Genomic DNA, 22,864 nt, shown 5'->3' with positions numbered 1-22,864 from the left:
GGATACTAAATTTAACTTTTTTTAAAAAAAATTGCATACCTTGTTTATTAATGAAGTTAGTGAAAACGTTACAAACTAAATGTAGTAAAGGAAAGTCTTTGGAAGATTAGAAACAAAGAGTGCTGCTGCAAAGCCCTGAACACACTTGATTTTGTCAGATTTTAGAAAGTAAGCATTGTTAGACCTGGTTAGTACTTGGATTAGAAATCACAGGCATTACCAGGTAAGGCTAAAAAACAGGCCTGCATGCAGACTTGAAGAGCTGCTGCAATTTAGAGTTGATTATGAAGAAGCCCCATGGCACGGTGACTAAACTGCAGTACTGCAGTCAAGGCTCAAAACCTGAGTTAGATCCTCATGGTTTCAGGTAGCCAGCTCAAAGTTGACTCAACCATTCTTCTGAGGTTGGTAAAATGAGTACCCAGCTCTCTGAGAGGCAAAGTGTTGTTTGCATAATTATGTTGTAAACTGCCAAGAGAGTGCTCTAGCACTTTGGAGTGGTATATAAATCAAAACAATAACATGGTATCAGGCTAGAAGAGCCAATGGTCTAACCGGATATAAGACAGCTGAATGCGTTCTCATGTTACCAATCTATTATTGTCACCACTACCGCAACAAATAACAAAAACCCCCAATGTTATTGTGGTGTCTTTAAGATTAACACATAGACTTAGGCATTTGCTTTCTGTAAATATTGTCTGCTTCCTAAGATGTATGAAGTCAGTCGTGAAGTTGGTAGATTGATATGCATGTGCTTTTTTAAAAAACTTCTCACAGGATTTTAATGAAACCTTATAAAATGGAGTATGTAAAGTGTGGCCTGGTTGAGGATACCCATTCCCTACCCATTTTTCCCCTTAAAATACATCTCCCATCTCTTTTGTCTCTTAGCAGGGGTCACTTGCAGTTTTGAAAATGCTCTTGGGGTAAAGTGGCTGGAGAAAATAATTTCAGGGGGAGCAAGAATAGAGCCATCTCCACTACCTTTTCTTCTTGTTCTGCTCATGGCTTGGTTCTCACGCACACTGAGATTATGTTTAGATATTTTTATAAATGATGCTTTAGTTGTAAAGCACTAACGATTTTCCATCATTAGTGCCACAATTCATTTTATTTAAGCCTTAAAAGCCGCAAAGGAAGTGAGACACTGCTAAGGCTTTTGTATATAAATTTTGTATGTCCTTCTTTAGATATGCTAGTGTTCAAGATGTGGGCAGGAAATGCAGTCTGCTGAAGGGGGAAAATGAGGTTGAACATTGCAAAATGAACACATCTGTTCCTGTGCTGGTTTCACTGGTGAGTTAAATTTAATGCTTCACCTAGACAAAGATATTTTGGGAAAATAGTTTTAAACTAACAAGCATCGCCATTTCCATGGATTCTTGACAATTTTAACGTTAGCACTGCTGAGGAAAGTTTTTAAAAATAAAACATGCCAGTTTTATGTAATGACCTTAAGCATGCAATGGTGCAGATGGTCATACTGAATGCTGTGGTTGCCTATCTGGTTCAGTGTATGAATTCTAATTGTGATTTACTACTGGATTGTAGCAAGTGCTTAGAAGTATCATATTTTGCAAAATCAATGTAGTACATTCCTGACCTGTATATGTATAACAAAATTAAGACCCGAATAATGCTTTAAAAAATGTTTAAAGAAATGATGGCTTTTGCCTTGCTTTACAACTTACAAAGGAGAAATCCATAAAGGGGAATGCTGCTGTCAACTTTGGTCATTGGGACTTTTCTGTGAGATACTGATGTACAAACATAGCTTTTAAATTCTATATGTTAATAAATAGGGTACAAAAGTGGTGTGCCCTGAAAGGTAACATATGAAGAAGACCAAATAAGTTGTTTTCCTGCGTGCATTATTTATTTTACAATATTGGCTATTTAATATGGGTAAGTATGTATTCTAATGTCCTACTCTTGACATCATAAAGGAGTATACAGTAATCAAAAATCTTCCCAGCCTTGTGCGAATATAACATTAAAGCAAAGTAAATATAGGCATAATAGTGCAGTGCAAAGGCCTTTTTAAAAAAAAAAATTAAAAATCTAGAGCTCATGTGGCAATATGAACAGGGATGTGGTGGTGTCTACTTAAAAGACAGACATGCAAAAATTGTTCTTGGGTTGTTGTTGTTGTCATCGTCATCTTGTGCAGCACTCCCTACCATACATTCAACACTTCTTTTGTATCATCTTAGAAAGACATGGATACATACAGGATTTTGTGGTAGCAGGTCATTTCATGCAAAGAATGTGAACTGGGAAGCAGCTGCCATATAGTCACATTTTAGGTGGCTGTTGTGCAGCTGTTTGCCTGTGCAAATCTTTGCCAACTCTTTGTTTTAAAGAAGGAAAATCTGTTTCCAGGATAGTTTGATACTCAGAGGGTAGAATTTAGCTGTACATGTGAAGTTATATGGGTATAAATTAGGCAAATGTTTGTGATCCCCCTTTCCTCTTTAAAGCTATATTTATTGTAGTTATATCTAATATCAAGAAAATATGCATTTGCTGTAGTTCCGTTTGTTATCATGTTGCAGTGCTAGCAGTTCACGTACATAGCTCATCTACAGAATTACTGGCAACATGATTACAGCAGTAAATAATTTTTCCAAAAAGTGGGGCAACACATGAGAGAAATTGGGAAGCCTTCTGAAGATGGAGACATTTTTTTTGCTTTCACACACTCATATTTTAGACATGCATATAATAGGAATAAATCCTGCTTTGAAGGTACTTCCTTTCCACTGTATTCTGATTTTCCTTATCTAATCTGCTATGTGTGTTATATTTAAGAATTAAAACGTTGAGAAATATATTTAACTCCATCCAAGGGATTATTTGAAGAATGTGAGAGGAGGGCACATGAGCCTCATTCTTTTTTTTTTTTTATTAGTCAAACAATTTGGATGAAGAGATGAAGTCCCACTGGATACGACAATACTTAACTCTATTCTATGTGAATGTTTTTCTGGAAATGACCAGGAGCTGTTCTCTTGTTCTTAAAAAAAATTGATCCTTTTGTTAAGTTCAGAGAGTCAAATGGCTCTCTTGAGTAGTTCCACCTTGCTCCAGAATAGTTGTGCTTTGTCCATTCACATTTTGTAGGATATGTAACCTCATGCAGGCGTTGTGATACAGTACAGTCATCTTTTATCAGACTGCAGAAGATCTGAATTGTTTAAAATACTGTACAAGAAAAGAGCAAGGGGTCTCTCTAAGTTAGCGTCTTGGTTACTTTTTATACTTCAAGCCTAAAAATCTGAATCTCTTCTTCTCCGGCCACACCACAAGCAGTCTTTTCCTTTTCTATTCTTCTCTTTTGCTTTCTCTTCGTCTCTGGTATCTGCTGCTTTATTGCTGCTTATCTTTGTCCTGGTACTGTGTCCATAGCTGAAGGTCTCAGAGGAGAAACAGGAGACAAGGAGTTTCATGAGGAGTCATGACACAAGCAGTGAGAGGATAGCATGGCATGTTGCGTGGGAGCAGCTGCAGTTTTCAGTTTAATTCTAATTGAATTCACAGTCTGATTTATTTTATTCATCAAGTGGACTTTGTAGCTGTCATGATCCCCATGTGCCCCCTGCTTGTTCCATCAAACTAGGAGCTCACGCTACATGCCCCTCAGCTGCCACATCAACATTATGTATTACAGTGGTGCCTCGCTAGACGATGTTAATCCGTTCCATTGAAATCGCTGTCTTGTGAAAACATTGTCTAGCGAAAAGCATTTCCCCATTGAAATGCATTGAAACCCGTTTAATGCATTTCAGTGGGGAAAATAGTCGTCGTCCAGCCATTTTGCGAAGTGCCAATCAGCTGTTTAAATCACTGTCTTGCGAAGCATCGGTCCCGAAAATACCTGTTTTGCAAAGATCACCCATAGGGAAGCCATTTTGTTGAGCCATCGATCAGCTGTTAAAATCATCACCTTGCGAAAAAACGGTCCACGAAGCACCGAACAAATCATCGTCCAGCGAAATCCCCTATAGGAAAAACCGTTTTGCGAATCGCTATAGCAATAGCAAAAGTCAACGTCTAGCAAAAAAACCATTTTGCGGGGTAATCGTTTTGCGAGGTACCACTGTATTAATAATTGAGGTCCAGGCCATATGTCATTTTAAAAGAACCAAATCAAAATTGTTTATTGTCACAGATATAGATACTTCAAGCAATGTTGTTAACAAACATTCTCCTTCATCCACTCTTAACCACCACTTTCCCACCCAAACTCCCCAAACTCCTCAACTCTCTATCTCCCAATCTCAAAACTCCTTATCTCTCTATCTGACACTCCCCCTCCTCTTGCTGAGTCTCTTATATCTTGTGACTCCGCCCCTCCAGCACTCCCATTTGTATATGCAGATATCATATGAATATTCATGACTTGGGCGGATGCCACACTAGTATTCACCCTGCTCATTAATATTTATGTTTATATTTGCATGCACCAATAGGAGTTGCTGAGAGGCGGACTTAAGTGGGGTGAAGGAGGGAGAGGGAGAGTTAGGGTAGGTGTTTGAGAGTGGAGGAAGAAGGTTGATTAGTTGAGAGTTAATGTCATTGACTGGATTGTTATCACTTCTGACAAACAATTTCTGCTTGGTTCTTAAATGATGCATTGGCTAGGCCTCTGTCATTAACAGTGAATAAAGTTGATGTAATCAACTGGTGGCCGCTGAACATCATGTAGGTTGTGCCTTTGATTGGGGAAACAACCAAGGGACAGGTGGGGATGTGACAGACTTGTTTTCATTTTTTGAGTTTTTGAGGCTAAATCCCTTGGGCCAAAATCCTATGTGTGTGTATTAAGTCTCCACAGTAACACTTCCATGTATTTTTAAAAGCACTTTACCTACTGCACAGTAGTGTTGCACTTATTGCTAACTACTCTCATTCACATGTGTTTGTAGTTTCTTCTATATGTTTTTCTCTTCATGGCTGATAACATCTGGGAAAGGATTTAAGCTAGGAATTGGCTTGGTAGTGTGTTAGACCCTTTCCACAGTCTCTCCTGACAGTGGAAGTACAAGTACATAGAAGAGGTAGGGAAACAGATCATGTGGAGAAAGGAGATGTTCAGGCGGGTGAAGAAGAATGTAACATCTCCTTAATCACCTTTTCTTTTTATTTTCTTTTGCAGTACTGATTATTGCATTTAAAAATAAAAGATTGGAAATAAAGGGGAAATAGAAGGGGAAATGGCTGGGAGAATAAAGTCTTCAAATGATAATGAATATGTAAGGTCACTTTAATAAAAATAGTAAATTGCTCAGCATGTTTTGGTAAAAGCCTTTGAATGGTATGCAGGAATTGAGAGTATTGACTTATTCTAGAAAAACAACATATATCAAGCTGGCTTGAGTCTCTTTTAATTATCTGTCTAAAACTCCATCTAAGGCTAAAATAGATTACACAGGAATAGGTATTTTATTGTTCACTTATCTACTCCATTCATGTAAGGTAGGTGTGGTAACAGAGGGGATATTAGTGAACCAAGTTGCAGACCAGAGCAATATCTGATCTGGCAAGCCAAATACAATTCAGCCATCATATATGGAAGCTTAGCTGCTCCCAAAATTGCCTAGCTGCCCAGAAAAATCTGGCTGTCACATGCCTGATGGACCACAATATATGGTTGGTAGGCTGTCCCTGGGTTGTTTATCACAAATCATGTGGAGTCATTTTTGAAAGGCATGAGTTTCTGAAATATGGTCTTGGATGCCCATTTGAACGGTTGCTCTAGTTGCTATAACAATGACAAAAAGACAGGAAGAAACATACTGAATTTATTGCGTGTTCAAGCATGTGTATCTTATCTCAAAACTTAATTGAAAAAAATGAATTGTCAGACTTGGGCTTTTTCCTTTTGGCCCCTCTAATATAGACCCTCCCCCTTCACGGATTGCTGCCTTGTGACAAAGGGGCCCGAGTAATTCAGAGAAGCTATGAGCTCTGATCATCAGCTTCTTCAAGCTTAAACTGAAGAAACGAGGAAAAAACCACTGGGCTAGTCAGGTAAAACCTAAATCAAATCCCTTGTGAATACACAATGGAAGTGAAGAACAGATTTAAGGAACTAGATTTGGTGGATAGAGTGCCTGAAGAACTATGGATGGAGGCTCATACCATTGTACAGGAGGCAGCAACAAAAACCATCCCAAAGAAAAGGAAATGCAAGAAAGCAAAGTGGCTGTCTAACAACTAGGCAAAAGCCTTTGGCTGAATGGACCACAGCAAAATATGGCCAGTTCTTAAAGAAATGGGAGTGCCTGACCACCTTATCTATCTCCTGAGAAATCTCTGTGTAGGACAGGAAGCAACAGTTAGAACTGAATATGGAACAACTGATTGGTTCAAAATTGGGAAAGGAGTCCGACAAGGCTGTATATTGTCTCCCTGCTTATTTTACTTATATGCAGAATACATCGTGTGAAAGGCAGGACTGGATGAATCCCAATCCGGAATTAAGATTGCTGGAAGAAATATCAACAACCTCAGATATACAGATGATACCACTCTGATGGCAGAAAGTGAAGAGGAATCAAAGAACCTTTTAATGAGGGTGAAAGAGGAGAGCGCAAAAAATGGTTTGAAGCTCAACATAAAAAAAAACTAAGATCATGGCCGCTGGTCCCATCACCTTCTGGCAAATAGAAAGGGGAGATATGGGGGCAGTGACAGATTTTACTTTCTTGGGCTCACTGCAGATGGAGACAGAAGCCACAAAATTAAAAGAAGCCTGCTTCTTGGGAGGAAAGCAATGACAAACCTAGACAGCATCTTAAAAAGCAGAGACAAAGGTCCGCATCGTCAAAGCTATAGTTTTTCCAGTAGCGATGTTTGGAAGTGAGAGCTGGACCATAAAGAAGGCTGACTGCCGAAGAATTGATGCTTTTGAATTGTGGTGCTGGAGGAGACTCTTGAGAGTCTCCTGGACTGCAAAGAGAACAAACCTATCCATTTTGAAAGAAATCAACCATGAGTGCTCACTGGAGGGACAGATCCTGAAGATGAGGCTCCAATATTTTGGCAATCTGATGAGAAGAGAAGACTCCTTGGAAAAGACCCTGGTGTTGGCAAAATGTGAAGGCAAGAGGAGAAGGTGACAACAGTGGATGAGATAGTTGGACAGTGTCATTGAATCTACCAACATGAATTTGACTAAACTCCAGGAGGCAGTGGAAGACAGGAGGGTCTGGCGTGCTCTGGTCCATGGGGTCATGAAGAGTTGGACACGACTTAATGACTTAATAACAACAAATAATGACCCTAATGGACAGCGAGACTACAGCTCCCATATAGGCCTTTTAGGAACCACTAGAGCCATTTATGTTTTTACATAAAAAATCATAGGCCTGAAAGATAGACCTTGTTCCGGGTGAATAAAATGTAGGTGTCTATAAATGTGTGTCTGCCTGGGGAATTCTGAGAGTTTGAATCCAAAACAAAGATAAATAGCTCAGCATTAATTAGGAAGGAATGGGCAGAGAAATCGTCTTCAGAAATTGTCTTAAGGAAATAAATAGGAGGAATTAATTTATCTTAGATAATATTTTACTGGAGCCACTTATTTCTTGTACTTTGTGTTTTTGTACTTAACTTTGCATAGCTTCATGTTCAGGGCGGAAAGATAATGAATAAATATTTTAGACATTCTAATAAGGCATCTTAGAAAAAATTGGACAAAGTAATTACTTAATGATAATCTCTTTGACTATAGGAAGCGTACAAAACGTTCACATAGTTAATAAATGGGATAATTTGTCACTGAATCAACTTTTGTAATACCATTTGGTCTATAATGATTAAGTCTGTACTGTAGCCATGTAATAAATACAGAACTTAAAGTATGTTTAAAGCAGTTTATTCTTGAAGTGCTTTACGCTCCTCACCCAAGCAAGGAAGCTGTCCCAGCAGAAGCATTGTGCTTGAAACTGGCTAAGGCAGTGGTCCCCAACATTTTCTGAACTGCAGACCGGTTGGGAGGTGGGGTCCATGTGCAGGGGCAGGCACCCCCGTGCTCATGGGTGGGTGGGGTGTGCTCGTGGAGGGGAGGGGCGTGCTTGCGCACATGTGTGGAGGAGAGGGGCATGCTCGCAGAGGGGCGGAGCATGCTCGTGCACATGCATGCAGGGACGGGGCGTGCTTGCAGAGGGGCGAGGGGAGGTCAACTGCATGCACGGAGGGGAAGGGCGTGCTCACGGAGGGGCAGGGTAACCATGCATGCGGTGTTTTGGCTGTGTGTGCAGGTGGGGGGAGTGCGTGCGGGGTGGTGGTGGAAGATCTGTCTCCGCAGCCCTGTCCTGCCATGGACACCAGCACCGGGCCGCGGCCCGGGGTTGGGGACCCCTGGGCTAAGGGACTTATGCTTGGAGAATAATGGAGTAGATTGAATTTTTGGGTAGTTAAAGTCATCTTTGTGGGTAACTCATGACTAGATAAATTAATGACTTTTTAAGCCAAGTAACTACAACCGTTGTCTACCAGGAATCTTCATCATTACCTTAGAAATGTAGAGCCGTAAGGGATCTTTGAGTCCACCCCCTCTTAAAGAGACACATTGTAGAATCAAACTACAAACCGCTCCGCAGCCATAGATCTCTGATCTACACTTACTGTCTGTTTAGAATAGCAAAAAAATAGTGGAACTTCCAGGTATCTGGCATCCCACAGTGTTTTTGTCTAGGTGGATCACACATTATGCAGGTCTTGGATTAAACCTTTTATTGTATTTTAATTGTTTTTCAATTGTGAGCCACCCAGAGACCTTTGGGTAGAGTGGGCAGCATATAACTTGAATGAATGAATGAATGAATGAATGAATGAATGAACGAACAAACAAACAAACAAACCTGTTGATTCAGGATTAATGTATATGTAGATAATCTATATCTTGATATAAAGAAGGGATTCCTTGACTGTAGGAGTAGCAACTCTCGGAAAAGAAGAAGGCAAGCCTCCAGATTCCTATTTGCAGTGTGGTGTGATTACACAAGAAATTGTTCTGTCTCACCGTGGCCAATATCTGAATGGGAGATGACCTGGCAGTGTTTCCTTGTGAATTATCTCCATGTTTCTTTGGAGCAAGAAAAGAATGAAAATATAAATAATTAAAATATTTCATAGGAGAGGACAGTATGAATCAAAATTATAGAACAGGAAAAGTCAAGCAGCTGAAATGTTAAAGAAGATTCTGGTATAAATCTGATATACAACACCTGCAGTGCAGATCTATTCTAGAGGGATTTTACAAAATAACCTTTAAAGAGTTCTTATCATTTTTTCTTATCATTTTTTAAAGTGTAGCAAGATAATTCTGAAATTCTTCGTATCTTTACAGTGGAACTCCCATGTCATAAGCAATACATAATGCCCTGAAAATTTTATATCATGAAGTTCTACCCAGTGATATGTAATAATGCTGCCTTGTATTCCCCCACATCCATTTTGCTTCTGGTGTGTGAGGTGGAAACCTACAGTGATATGGACATAACTTTTCTAAAAACTAAAACTTCCCATTTGATGTTTCTTTTCTCTATTTCAATTTCTGAATGCTGAGGAGGATATTATCTTTTTGCTATGTCTGTGGAACCCTGCTTATTCCTCCAGGTGAAGTTGCAAAACAGTCTTAAGTAAAATGGGATACAATGTTCTATGTAAACCATTAGTTACGTTTTGAGTAGATTAATTGAAATCACTGGGACTTACAGCTCAATAAGGGGAGTTCTGGCTGTGGAGCCAGTGTTGGCAGATTGATTCCGCATTGTACCTCCTGGGAGCCTGTGTAACCCTGGGCTAACTGCATAGCCCTGGAGTGGCCCCAGAAGGAGGGAATGGCAAACCATTTCTGTGTACTCTGTAGCTAGAAAATCCTTGAAAAAGTCACCATAAGCCAGAATCAGTTTAGGCTGCAGTAAAGAAATATCCCCATTTTTTCTCGTGTCTTCTGCTTCCTATATGGTCATATTTTGTGGTCATGTGACATATATCCTGTGATTGTGGTTCATACGTTTTGTAACTGTTCCACCTATTTTAGGGTAAATTAGATGCGGTATGTTCGTCTACACCCCTCAGGTGGGACATATCCCCTTTTTATGTTTCTCTGCCACCTTCCTTTTTAAAAAAATGTGGGTACGTTGGTGTGTCGGTAAATCACTTGTGCTGTGAGAATATCTTGAAAGTACCTCTTCTAGCACCACCTGGCAGAAGCATGCTGTGGGTGGTAGGTTAAGAGAACTCTCCTCGAGTCCTTCAAACCATATTTGACAGAAGCATACCAATGGGCCAACATCCTCATGTGAAAATTAATTTTCAAAAAATTAAGGACTGCACACCAGATGTAAAGGAAATGAATCGATTTAGTAGTACACACTCAGTGGAATGTTGATTGTACTGAGCGATGAAATGCAGAACAAATATACAGTGGTGCCATGCAAGGCGGTGTTAATCCGTTCCATTGAAATCGCTGTCTTGTGAAAACATCATCCTGCAAAATGTGATTCCCCATTGGAATGTACAGTATTGAAATCCATTTAATGTGTTCCAATGGGGAAAATAGTTGTTGTTTTGCGAAAATCGTCCATAAGGAAGCCATTTTGCGAAGTACCGATCAGCTGTTAAAATCGTCTTGCGAAGCATCGGTCCCGGGAAAACAACACTGTATTGTGAAGCATGGTCTGAAACATCATATAGTGAAAGTCGCCCATAGGAAAGACTGTTTTGCGAAGCGCTATAGTGATCGCAAAAACTCATCGTCATGTGGATTTGTTGTTTTGCAGGGCAATCGTCTAGCGGGTCACCACTGTAGTAGTAGCCTCCCAGTGGGCTGGAAATTCACAAGGAGTAACTCAGAAACATTTTGCTGGTGTGACTGCAGCCTTGGTGGCATGTAATTATTATAAATTAGATGAAATTGATGAGTCCCATTCATTTCACCAGATCTATTGTAGGTAAGAGTAATAATGATTTTAGTCCTTAACTGGTGCAGTAGGGAAGAAAATTGGATGCCAGCTTTTAAATGGTCAATGCTCTTGTGACTTCTATAAAACAGTGAAGCCTGTGGTTAAAACACCCATAGCACAACCAGCTGGCCTCTAAGGTGTTAATTTTGGCTGGAATGTCACTATCTTAATCACCATTTTTTTAATATAAATTTTCAAAGTTCTATGCAAATAGGTTTCCAGTATTTGTCCCTCAGAAAATGACTGTTGGTCTGTTTAAATTATTTCCCAACACACATCACAACCAGTGACAGTTACAAAATATAGTACTTCCCTTTAAAAAAAAGGTAGTGAGTTTTTCAGTACATGCTGAAAAGTTAAATGTGTGCTGCATGAAAGAGTAATATTTATACTTTGCTGGATGTTTCACAAATTAAACTATGTTCATGGGGATTTGTAAGTAAATACATTTATCTGTTTTTGATGTAGATAATACTGTATGTCTGATCACAATCACTTTATTGGAGTGGGTGTTGCTTAAGACTTCTTTCCATGTTTATTTCTACATTGAAAATTTGAAGGCAGGATAGTATTGTGCAAAGGTATATTAGAAGATGATTGTTTATGTTTGAAGTCACTGTATAACATTTGGAGCAATGTAAAAAAATTTAATGCATGTATTTGTACTTCAGGGGAAAGCAGTTGTTTCATGTAGGAAACTGACAAGAGCTAACGGTTTTGGAGGGACAGTTTTCTTCTCCCACTGTGGTTCAATTTGGTATTAACAGTGTATCTTGCTGCTCTCTCTCTCGCTCTCTCGCTCTCTGATTGTCAGTGAGTGTGTGTGTGTGTGTGTGTGTGTGTGTGTGTGAGAGAGAGAGAGAGTACTATACATATACAGCAGTTTTAACCCTTATTCAGACAGTGATGGAGGGAAAGGCCAGGGAAAGCTAGATTCTCTGCTTTGAACATGTTCAAATTGCTGGATTCTGTTAACAACTGGCTTTACTTTCAGTACTATGTACAGGGATGATTTGTGGAGGACTATATTTTGGATCATGACCAGAGAGAAAAAGAAAAGCTAGCTTTATTTTTATTTAATGCCCTGAATGATAGATCAGTGTTAAGATACAGTTTCATGTTTAAGACAATATATAAGATCTCATAAAATTCAGTAGAAATTAAACACATATAATAAATTGTCATCTAGTTAAAATCAAATCATAGTTCCTGAAGAGTGTAGCTGAACAATAAAAGACTCATTTGGACACACCACTATTTCTTGGTTAATTTCTTTTGTCATATATAGCTGCTCTTCTTTTAGCACGTCTGGTTTTCAACTTTTCTATTTTTAGATGAATCCCTTTCATCTACAGAGATCCCTGTGTGTCTGTGATATTCAAGTGCAATACAAATGCAAGATCTGGTATCTAATGTTGGTACATTGCTACTTTTGTTGTACTAGATAGTTGTTTCCCATCAGCGTGATAACTATTTTCTGTTCTTCTTTCATAATAAAATAGAAAGCAACCAAGTTAAGAAGGGCATCCAACTTGTTCCTGCCTTTAAACCCCAGTGCAAAGTTTACTTTTACTTTTTGACTAATGTTACTGTGAATACACAACTATATGGACTGACTCATAATTTATGCAGTAGCAACTAATGGTGTACCTTGCCTTTCCCTCCCCCTCTCCCATTTGATTCTGTGGACTATGTGCTAAATTGCGCAGTTGTGGTCACAGATGAGTCAGTTGCTGCAGTTTCGTGATCTAAGACCTGGTATGTTATTTTGCTGAACTGCTGCTTTGACCAGGCATATCTTAGAAGAGCTTCATGCAACTAGTTGTTGACTTCAGTAGGTTTTAAAATGGAATGCTCAGGCATTATTTCACAATAATATTGGGAGAAAAATATGTAATAACAGAGATTTATAATTTTTCACAGTGGATGTATATTATGTGCCATCAAGTTGGAACTGACAGAGTATAGCAACTCTAACAGCATTTTGAAGGTGAGATATTTAAGGGGTGATATTACCTCTGCCACTCCCTCATTGCATTCCCGTGCAGGTCTCTTGAAGCCTAGTCTGTCATTCTATCCAGTAACCACACTGGGTATTTCATAGTGGATAGCAGAAATCAGTTTAATTAAATTCCAGCTTGTTAGAGCCAGCATGGCACAAATTACTTACAAATTTTCATGTTCTTTATTATTATGGGTAATTGGTTAGACACATTGGAATAATGAGACACTTTTATGTCCTCAGCTTCATCCTTTCAATTTGTAATAACTTTGGTACAGGGTCTGTCATATTCCTTGTATACTCAGCACTATATACTTATAACTGCTGACCTTTGGACACTATCATTCGATAAATATTTAATAGCAATCTCTTTGGCATACGGCTTGAAATGCAGATTTTGTTATAGAAATGGTGAACCTGAAGCTCTTCCATTTCTCAATCGTTCATTAGTTTGGAACACGGTAGGCTGGGCTGCAAAATGAAAGCAAAGATTGTGCTTTCTAGGGGCCAGATTCAGCCTAGGAGAAAACATGTAGGTAGGAGTACACAAATCAGAGGGTCATTCCTTTTTTTAATACCATCAAGAAACCAGGAAATGTGTGCAACTGACCCAGCTGCAGCTCTGAGAAGCTGGCTAGCAAGATCTGAAAATGACTGTGTCATTTGAAATGTACAATATCCAAGACATGTGACAAAAGATTCTGGCTTTAGTAGTGCACTTTATCATAGTGGGCACCTTGAGCCATTTAGTCCAGTGGTTCTTAACGTGGGCGATAATGCCCCCCAGGGGGCGATTTCATTTTTCAGGGGGGCGGTAGAACGAAAAGGGGCGACGTGGGGGCGCTGGAGCAAACCTGCTAAGATGGCTGCAGCCTTTTTACAGTGTGCATGAATCTTAATTTAGTTTCAGAGTTTTTGTCTTGAAATTTTTAGTTCCTGTATTGTGGTTTGTTTTTATGCCCTTTTTATATTTCTTTTTGCGTCTTAAAATTCGCTTGCAACTAAATCATTAAATGTTACTTTTTGGGGGCATTTCATTTTCTTGGAATTGAATTTTGTTTTCAGGGGTCATTGGATGTAAGTGTAATAAATAAATAAATAAATAAATAAATAAATAAATAAATAAATAAATAAATAAATAAATAAATAAATAAATAAATAAATAAATGAGATATCATCACCGCGGGGACGGGGGCGATGATAACTTCCTCAATGGCTCAAGGGGGCGTTTCTTTCAAAAAGGTTAAGAACCACTGATTTAGTCCACTTCCCACATGGGAAAAAGAGATACTGTATTGCTTTCTGTGGCAAATATGTTTTTTACCAGGTGAGAAGCAATATTTAAATTGTTACCTGACCAACGGGGGCTGCCTTAAGGAATCTGTCAATTAATTTGCCAATACTCTTCAGCTTTATGTTTGTTTTATACAGTAGTAATGAACTAATATATGTAAATCATTAATTAATATTACAGTATATATACCAAGATGAGAAAGAATTTGGAGAGTTTGACCTGGAACTAGATGGGATAATGTGAATGGGCTAGGACCATTTCCAGCATTAAGACAGTGTGCTAAAAGACAAAGAATGTTTATGTTGTGGACAAATATATACTTCCATCTATGTAGATGTGTCCTCTTGTTCTCCAGCAGATTATAAACTGGAGCATAACTGGTAGCTAATGAACTACAGTATAGTGGTATTTTTTTTAAATCTTCTAGTGGTTGTTGAGGTCTTTAAAAACTAAACCAAACCACCCACTTTGGGAAGAGGTGTCCAGAAACCTGTGAGTTATACTGCTCTTCTGTTTCATGTGCCCCCTCGTACCAAGATACTGTATCTTGAATACAAGTGCTTCACATTGACACATTAATTGTAGATAGCTATTTGTATTAACTTTTAAAGTCATTCTTTGCTCCAATAGGCATCACATAGTCTCTCCTTTCTGTTGCACCAAACAATTATCTCTATTGCTTCTTCCTTCTAGTACATTCTTCATTTTTGCATCACATCATACCTCTTATCCTCACTTGGAAACCTCTTTGCATCCTAATAATAATAATAATAATAATAATAATAATAATAATAATAATAATAATAATAATAATAATAATAATAATAATAATAATAATAATAATTTATTGTCATTGTAAGTGTATACACAGTATAGCCATACAACGAAATTCACAGACACCCAGAGACCAGACACATGCACACACATAAAAATCCCCCAACACTCCCCACCCACTAAAAGTCCCCCACTAAAAATGCAAACATCTACACCGCAGGCCAAGTAACACAGTCCAACTAATTATTCACTACTGGTGGTCTTTAAGCTCATTATTAATTGCAATTATAGCTCTGGGATAAAAACTATTCAGAAAACGTGTGGTCCGAGTCTTAATTGTTCTATATCTTCTGCCAGATGGTAACAGTTCAAAAAAGTTATAAGCAGGATGGGAAGAGTCTCTCAGGATGCTGTGTGACTTCCTTAGACAGCGGGATGTGAAGATGTCATCCAGGGTTGGTAGCTGGAGCCCGATGATATTCTGGGCAATTTTAATGGTTCTCTGTAGAGCTTTTTTGTCCGCTACAGAGCTACTCCCAAACCATGCCAGAATGCCATAGGTTAGGACACTCTCAATGGTGCTATGATAGTATGACAGAAGTAAATGCTGAGATAAATTTAACTTGCCGAGCATTCTCAGGAAATACAGCCTCTTCTGTGCCTTCTTCATTAGCATGTTGCCATTTATAGTCCATGAGAGGTCCTCTGAGATGTAAGTACCCAGAAATTTCAAACTACCAACTTTTTCCACTTCCTCACCGTTTATGTACAGTGGTAAATGTACATTTCTCTTCCTCCTAAAATCAATTATGAGTTCTTTAGTTTTTTTATGTTAAGTGTGAAATGATTTTCTTTACACCAAAGTATCAACCTTTCTATAAGCAGACTCATTGTTCTTATTTATGAGCCCCACCACTGTCGTATCATCCGCAAATTTAATAATTGCATTGGTGTTATACAGTGGGGTGCAATCATGTGTGTACAGGGAATAGAGGAAGGGACTTAGTACACAGCCCTGGGGAGCTCCTGTACTTAGTACCAGTTAGAAGAATTGTGAGATCCCATCCTTACTGACTGTGGCCTATCTGTCAGAAAATCCTTTATCCACATGCAGATCTCCTGAGGTAATCCCAGGTTGATCATTTTAAAAAACAACCTACAGTATTTGGTAGAATGGTATTAAAAGCAGAGCTATAATCCACAAACAACAGCCTCTTTCTACATTTCCTCACTCCACATTTATCTAATACTCTTTCTCCACCTTTTCCTAGCCAGTCACCCTTGCTACTACCAGTGCTGTCCCTGCTTTTTATCCTTATAGTTCAGAGGTTCCCAGCTTTGGGTAGCCTGTGTGTTCTTGGACTGCAACTTCCAGAAACTCTGGCCAGCACAGCTGGTGGTGAAGTTTTCTGGAAACTGCAGTCCAAGACCACCCGGGTTATCCAAGGTTGGGAACCACTGCTATAGTTCATATTTCTTTCTGCCCCTTTCTGTGTCCCCTGTTCTTCCCTCAACACAATTTGATTTTTTTTCTTTAAAAAACTCACTTTGGTTGCAATAATACCGGTTCATTCTTCTAGAAAACCACACAGTGACAGTGACAAAGATGGGCTGTGCTTCATGTTTTGCTGTTTACAACATGTTAGAAAAACAACTGATGCCAAGTCTTCTTCATGCCTATTAATCCAAAGAGAACAATAACAGTGGAGACTTAGTGAGTGCCATTTTGTACTCTTCACTTTTGATAGGCTTTAACCAGGCCAAGAGAGTGTGGCATTTTCTCATTCTGATAGTTGTGACAAATCCCGGTCTATGTTAAAAGGATGGATTATGCATAACCCATACTCTTAACATGGAGGGGAATGTTGCCCTTTTGTGTCAGCGTTGGCATGTTGTGAGAGTTTCTGCTCAACCCAGGGCTTCTGGTTTTATGGAAGCTAGTTTTTATTTATTTATTTATTTTATTTATATCCCGCCTATCTGGTCGTGTCAGGACCACTCCAGGCGGCTAACAACATTAAAAGATAATACAAAAAATATACGTATAAAGACAATTTTACATACCAGAAATACTGAACAGAATGGGAAAGCTGAAGGAGAGGGGGGGGGAAGGCGTCAGGAATTACCTGATGGGAAGGCCTGCCTAAACATCCATGTTTTTAATTGATTCTTAAAAATACCCAGCGAGGGAGCCACGTGAATCTCAGGAGGTAGGTTGTTTCAGAGGCGAGGAGCCACCGCCGAGAAGGCCCGAGTAGTTACACTACAAGGTTCTTATAGTGCATGTATACTATTAGAAGCGATTTGATACTCTTATAGATAGTGGTAAAGAGTACTGGGAAAAAGTGGGCAATTGGAATTTCTCCAGAGAGTTCCAAGTGGCTCATAGATCTAAAGTGACATAATCTTCTTTTTTTAAAAAAAAAGAAAAAGAAAAAAGCAAAGTGTGCTGTTTATATAGCACTTCAAGCACTCTCTGGGCGGTTTACTAGTTAATTATGCAGGCTACACATTCTGTTTCCCCCAGCGAGCTGGGTACTCATTTTACTGACCTGGGAAGGATAGAAGGCTGAATCAACCTTGACTTGGCTACCTGGGATTGAACCCCAGGTCGTGAGCACAGTTTTGGCTGTAGTACAGCAGTTTAAGCACTGCACCATGAGGCTCTTTCCAGATTAGGAAATCTTGTTTTATTTAATTCTTGCAGATACAAATGAAAAAATTACAAAAAATGTCCTCTGGGGGTGAGATATGCATTCTGATACTTTTGTTCTGAAAAGTTTGAGCAAGTGTATTTTGCAGAGGATGCCTTGTGTTTTGTGCAAAATACAATGTTTTATGCACAAATACCCTTTTAATTAATGCTGTTGCTGACAAAAAAAATCTGATACTTTTGCTGTCACATAGGAGCAAAAAATATTGCAGTGGTTGTCAGTTTCTTCTGTAAAGTGTATTGATGTTTTGAGACATTTATGATTTGTTGAGAATGAGAAAACGTGTGAGTATTAATTATGCACATGGACTGGTGGCTAATACACTTGTTACAATGGAAATGGAAGAAGTGACAGGCTTTATTTATTAACATTTGTAAAATGTGTGTAAGTAGCCTGCTCTTTTGTTAGGTAAAGGTAAAGGTTCCCCTTGACATTTTCCGTCCAGTCGCGTCCGACTCTAGGGGGCAGTGCTCATCCCGTTTTCAAGCCGTAGAGCCAGCGCTTGTCTGAAGACAGTTTCTGTTGTCACGTGACCAGCATGACTAGGGAACGCCGTTTTACCTTCCCACCGAGGTGGTACCTATTTATCTACTCACATTTGTTCTGTTACATGGGCTTAAAAGGGGGGCATCTGTAAATTTATTACTGTCTAAGAAATAGCAAGATGGTAAAAATAAAGTTTTTCCATATGCTGTCCCTCAACAGGAAGGGAATAGGGAGTATCTAAATAAGCTCCACTGTTCTGTATTACTGTGAGATTCAATGGTTCAATGAGATGAGCTGCTCCAGGCACTCTGCTGATCCAGAGAGAGTTTTCAAGACATCCTGGTTGTCCCAGGTCAAAACATGTGCTATAGTCTTGCTGGATACTGACACATATAAAATCAGCAGAAGCTTTAACACCCAAAGCAAGAATTGTAATATTCTTGTTAATTAAATCCATATATTAGAAGATTGTACCTTCCTTTGGTAAAGCCATTTCAAAATCCCCTATGCTTACAGGAAAAAACCCATAAGGAACAAAGGCCACCAAGTAATTTAAGAAAAAAAAATTCTTAGCAAATTTGCATGAGAGCTGACTTCTTGTATCAGGTTTTATTGAACTTGTTAGTTGTGTGCCATCTAGTCAGAACTGATTTATAGCGACCCTAATAGGGCTTTCAGGGCAACTGAGATATTTAATGAATTATGCTTTAGGTATCTGGCTGCAGAGCCAGAGGCTAGGAGTTTGATTCCCCACTGTACCTCCTGGGAGAAAAGCCAGCTTATGTAGCCATAGGCAAGCTGCACTGTACTTCTGCACCCCCAGAAGAAGGGAATGGTAAATCATTTCTGAGTATTTTCTACTTAGAAACCCATGGAAAGGGTTATCAAATGTCAGAATTGACTTGACAACAAACAATTATTATTTACCAGTTCTACTCCCCCAGTCAATTCCCATGGCCAAGTGGGGATTTGAACCCTAGTCTTCAGAGTCCTAGTCCATCATTCTACCCACTACACCACACTGGGTACTTAATGTACCTTAGAGGCAGGTTTTTTAAATTATTATTTTTATTTTTTAATTTTATTTTGCCATTTGCTTCTTTCTGTCTTTTTAGGACACTAGTAGGTGTTTTAATAATATTCTAGAAAACTAATTTCTGTTCCTACTTTTTTCTAGTGCTGATTTTTAATACTGTTTTCTAAATATTGTTCATAACAATATAGATTGCATACATTACAGTGAAAAAAGTGAAGTTGAATAAAATGTTATCTCCAGACCATCTGGAAATTGCTAACCTAAATAACAAACGTTAGAATCAGATTGTAAGTTCATGTAAACAGCTGGAAGCTTTCTTTTAGATAGGCTTTGGCTGGCAATTTGCTTTGTTTTAATTCTAATCTTATTTTAATTGGACTGTTGTACATGTTTGCATTTGCAAGGAATGGGAAAGGGATTTAAATGAAATGATTGTTACCTTGGAAGATGAAGCCTATTTGAGATGTACATCAAGGTTAAATCCTGTTTTGTTTGTGCTGCAGTGTTGTTTGACATGGCAGATCACCTGCTAGCCTTGCCCAGTGTGGGCTAAATGCTGTATGTCCCTTCATTTGGGATTTGCAAAGCTGAAGCACAAAGAGTGATTGTTACCAAATAAGCAGTAGTCGCACACTTCTACCAATAGCCTTAGGAGGGTTGGTTACCATGGAATCCACCATCTGTTCCCTCCCCACTGGAATGTGATTATCCTTGCTGTGTTGGGAACTGGGAAAAGCTGGGGAGTGTGTGCTGCCTACAATTATCTGCAATGGAGTGTGTTAATGGAAGGCTTGGATTAGCTTGCTGGAAGAGCATGTAAAGGGCTTTTTCACTTAAAAAACTGCAAAACCAAAAGCACAAGCAATTTCTGAACAATAAAAGGTGAGGTGGTGTTTCTTGTTTTTTGTTTTGTTTCATTGATAGCAATGTGGCTTATGATATTGATATTTTATCAGCGTGCTTTTATTGTCAGCCATTCTTCCTAGAGATGCTGATCAGCAAGACAGGGTGTGAGTGTGTTTCTTTACAAGAGAGCAATAATATGGGGAGGGAGCAAGAGTCTTTTGTCTTGCTTTGAGCAGATTAATTTTATACCTTTTTGAAGAGAAGAACATCTTGACAAACCCTACCTGAATTAGCATTTAAAAACCTTTTGCATAACATACATTACTGTGCCTTTCTGCAATAGTGTTTTGAGGGATGTCTGCAGATCTGCATATTGGGTTTTGTGGAGAAATTACAGCACCAAGATTCACATTTAAAGCTTTATCTATTTAAAGTAATTGTTAATTTATAAAGTGCCAGTAGTACAATAAATATGTGGTTAATGTAAAATGATTTGTGTAGGAAATACAAATGATGCAAAAATATGTAATAACTGAACGCGAGGCTCATTTTTTTAAAAAATATCCAAGCCTTTGCCCATTATATATTATTGTGTACTGACTTTTTAAACAAGTTTTCATGGTATGTATGTGCACAAGTGGAAAAAATGTGGCATTGCTTTCTTGGCAAAATTTGTTAAAGAGTCACATAAGAAAATGTCATTTGTAATGCTTCTTGTATAATGATGCATGTTGTAGCAATGTGGGTTATTATAGAATTGTGTGTCATACATTTTAAATGCTTGCTTTGACATTTTTATGTACAAATAAAGTAAATTTGAACAAGGGAACTTATTATGCTTACAGTACTATGCCAAAAATACTTATTTAAGATCAGCACTGCTTTTACACTGGGTTCCCCTATTTGCATTGTCTTTCATCACCCATAGCTCCTATGTTGCATTGAATTTGTTAGGGCTACCATTTTTATTCTGTATTGTGGGAATGGGAATAAGTTTAGGTGTCTTTTAATTGAATTATGCCAGTCTCCTCTAATCCTACCAGTCTAGTGTCTGTTGATGCTGTTTATATATTAGTAGTTCAGAAGAAATGGGGGAAATAGTTCATGAATCACCAGCATGGAAAACACAAGTGTCAAATATACATCATCATATATTTTTTAAAGAAAAATAAAGCTATTAGCATTTTTTAAAAGTTCATAATGGCAATAAGTCCTGCTCTAGTATCAAACTGACATGAAATGAGCCCTACTTATATAGAGAGTGCCCTCTTCCATAGCCTTCCTCTCAATCTGCATGTTTGATCAAGGGTGACTTTTTTTCAGTGGAACTATTGAATAAGCAAATCTGAATGGAGAACCTTTCTCAGTGGCTGATTCTTATCTGTGGGCCTCCCTCTGCAGTGGAGTCTTAACACAAATGCTTTGTGGAAGCATGTAAATGTTTCATTCACCTTTTCCACATCTGATTATATGATGCTGCTTAAATCCATACATCAGCTTTTTGTATGCTCATGGTCTTGTATTCCTGATCATATATTTTGCTATACAATGTTTGTAATCTTTATCCATTTCCAATGTCAAATGGTCTCTTGCTGTCTCAAAAAGTGCTATGTTCTGTCAGGGCCCTCGCTGCCCTATATGCTTGGAACCTCCTCTACCAACTTCCTCTCCAAACATCTGTGTGGTGTCCCTTCTTTTACTTCAGTCAAATCCCTTCTTCATAATCAATGTTTTCCCTTAGGTCTTCTACATAATCCCCTTATTCTCCTGCTGTGTTGCAATTCAGCCTATATACTAAATTTGTTGTTTCTGAGCTTCTCTTGCTTCATTTTGCTTCCCCTTTCTCTTTTTCTCTTGTTTTGAAATCAAAGTGGTAAGGCCTTTAGGACAAGAACCTGTCCTTTTGTATTCTGTAACATGTCAGGCAGTCTGGTACAATAAATAATAATAACTTTAAAATATCATAAAGGCTATATTCATTTTATTTAGAATGTCTAAGATTATGATAATGTCTGTCATTTTATAGAATATAAAAGGACAAGTTTTTGTCCTGAGATATTTGGCATACTTGCAGATAGCACTTTTTGTTACAGCCTGTTACAGTTTGCCTTGTCACCACAAACGAGCGATTACAAAATTTCCCTCTAAGCCTGGGGAAGCAATAACGTTCTTGATATGATAGTTTTTGTGCTGATCGTGTGATATACAAAGTATATTTTAAGCAATTTGCACAAATAGCTGTTGCACAGACGTTTAAAATTAGAGATGGCATCGTTGCATGTTTTTTAACTATTGGCCAGTCCTTGTGTACATGCTTTACTTGTCAAAAGGGAAGGATACTACTTCCTCCCTGACTTCTGCAGAGACATTTTGTGCAAGTTGTAGAAACCCCGATATAGCAAAAAAGTGTTCTTTGTTTCACTCTCGCTCTGGTGTGAGGAATACAGTGGGACTTGGAGATTCTGTCAAGTCAACACAGCCGAAATTGAGGAGAATGAGGAACTCAGTGAAAATTCTTCACATCTCTAGATGTAGAGCTCATGGAGAGAAGCTACAGAAGTGGACAGGCTTTTGTGATACTATTGTTGCCATTGTCTGCTACAGTTCAAAGAAGAAGTAAAACCTATAGCCGCCTCTGGCATTCCCTCACATTGCAATGATAGTGAAATCTTGAACTAAATGCTGAGGACAGGGAAGTATTCATCTATTTCAGCCTTCCAAAACCTAGTG

At 38.6% G+C, this 22,864-nt stretch overlaps 1 protein-coding gene across 7 annotated transcripts in view; it reads left to right on the top strand.

Annotated features, from left to right (window-relative positions):
• FGD4 (FYVE, RhoGEF and PH domain containing 4) overlaps positions 1-22,864 on the top strand; it is a 133,683-nt gene that overhangs the window by 19,653 nt on the left and 91,166 nt on the right. For 3 of the 7 annotated variants that reach the window (XM_078376265.1, XM_072999929.2, XM_078376263.1), the window contains exon 2: positions 1,194-1,299. The exons of 2 other annotated variants lie outside the window; for them this stretch is intronic. The gene's annotated coding sequence lies outside the window, so the exon portion shown is untranslated. 2 more of the 7 variants (XM_078376266.1, XM_072999928.2) reach the window with 1 other exon arrangement.

This window comes from Pogona vitticeps, chromosome 5 (assembly GCF_051106095.1).
Source record: "Pogona vitticeps strain Pit_001003342236 chromosome 5, PviZW2.1, whole genome shotgun sequence".
NCBI lineage: Eukaryota > Metazoa > Chordata > Lepidosauria > Squamata > Agamidae > Pogona > Pogona vitticeps.
The sequence above is the reverse complement of the archived record's forward strand: the minus strand, read 5'-3'. Positions and strand labels throughout refer to the sequence as shown.